Source organism: Aplysia californica, unplaced genomic scaffold (genome assembly GCF_000002075.1).
Source record: "Aplysia californica isolate F4 #8 unplaced genomic scaffold, AplCal3.0 scaffold00301, whole genome shotgun sequence".
Classification (NCBI taxonomy): Eukaryota; Metazoa; Mollusca; class Gastropoda; order Aplysiida; family Aplysiidae; genus Aplysia; species Aplysia californica.
In genome coordinates this window covers 614,591-616,429 of record NW_004797571.1, presented here as the reverse complement: position 1 = coordinate 616,429, position 1,839 = coordinate 614,591, and positions in this window count along the sequence as shown.

Here is a 1,839-nt window from a genome sequence, read left to right as displayed (position 1 = left end):
GAGAGAGAGAGAGAGAGAGAGAACTTGAAAGGTAAGGGGAGGGGAAGCATGTAAGAGATAAAGATTGTGTGTGTGATAGACAGGTGGTCCATCTTTGCCCTATTCTATAAATGTTCGCTTTTTAGCACAAGCGGGCTATCCCGAGAAATGCTGTTTTGAGAAAATCGAAGGTAAAGTTTTTGCTCCTTGTTCAGTTTCTTTAAAAGACAAGGAGAGTTTTCTCTATAACCAAATAAATGTACACACCAATGAAACCAAACTTCTCTTATAGTAGGGTAATTACCACTTTTGATGTTGGTTAAGATTTCTGGAAACCCCCGAAATCTGGGTTAGCCCGCTTGTCCTTAAAAGCGACCAAATATAGGGCACCATGTAACCTCTGGAGAAGCCCACGTGAGACGTTCACTGTTTAAAAACAATCAAGAAACGACAAATGCAGTTTTTGGGATACCTGAATAGAAATAAGTGTTTTGAACATCTATCTCTCACTGGCAAAATTGAAAGCAAACGAGGCAGGGGTAGGCCCCGAACAACCTACTTTGGGAACCTAAACAAATGGGTAACAGGGAACGATCAAGGAAACGTCGCTTTTTAAAGAGCATCAAAGCAACAAAAAAAGTTGAATGGAGAACGATGATCGCCGATGTCTGTCGCAGATCTGGCACTGGATGATGATGTTGTTACCTCTGTTGGTATCACGCTGAACTCCGGAGCGAATAGCCCTGGTTCGAATCGCCAATGGGATGTTCTAAATTTTGGCTGCATTGTGTGTGAGTGGAGGGGGGTTAAAGGCTGTCCACTCGCTTGGCTCGATCCTTTCCTGTCCCCGTGGTTTTATGCACCCCGCATAATTTAGCAAAATTTGATTTTTTTTGTGTGCATAATTTCTTATTGTTTTCCTTTATCATTCTTTGTTACTATTAACAAAACCGCATGATTTTACATTTTTTTAGTAATTTGCATAATTTCAGAATTTTTCTTACATAAAACGACGGGGATAGCCTATCGGAGATAGGTGTTAGATTTGGAGATCTCCACTCTTTAAAAACATTACAATGTTGAAAAGGGCGTTAAAGAGTTAGATTCTAGACCTTACCAATTTGTCAGTTTTTATTCCCATCAATTTCACACCTACGAATGTTTCAAACTGTCGTATTTGTGGCTGGTTGGCGGGTGTTCTGATATGGTTCGCTCCTTTTTCCTGTGGAGCGTCTGTTGTTCTTATTTCTATTCCTTTTCCTCTTTGTACGTTTCTCTCTGTGGGTGTTTGGTGGGTGCTCTGGTGTGGTTTGCTCCTTCTTCTCTATCAAACATCTATCGTCCATATCTCTCTACCTTCTCCTTTGTGTTTGCTACTCTCTTGTATCACCTCTAATCTTCGACACATTTGTATGTTTTGGATTGTGTTACAAGTGCCGTAAAACGCTTACTGGAACATAAAACATATTTCTCTCTAGTAACACCTCCAATCTTCGGCAAAAATACGTGACCTATTTGTGTTGCAAATGCCGTAAAAGTTTTACTGAAACTAAACTAAACTGTCTTGTTCCAACCAGCGGGCAGGCGAAAGTCCAGCGGTCAAACAGAGGCGTCATACCACACGGCGGTGGGAGAGACAGAAGGCGAACAAGCGGAGGGGGAGGAGAAAGAGGAGGGAGTAGAGAAAGAGGAAGGAGTAGAGAAAGAGGAGGGAGTAGAGAAAGAGGAGGGAGAGAGGCAGGAGGAGGAGGAAGAGCCGTGGTACGCCACACAGAAAGGTTGTCTCGGTGAGTGGAAGGTTAGCCGCAGCGCGAGCGGGTGGCTGGAGGGTGCCACTGGTTCGTCCTGCTTCTTAACTCC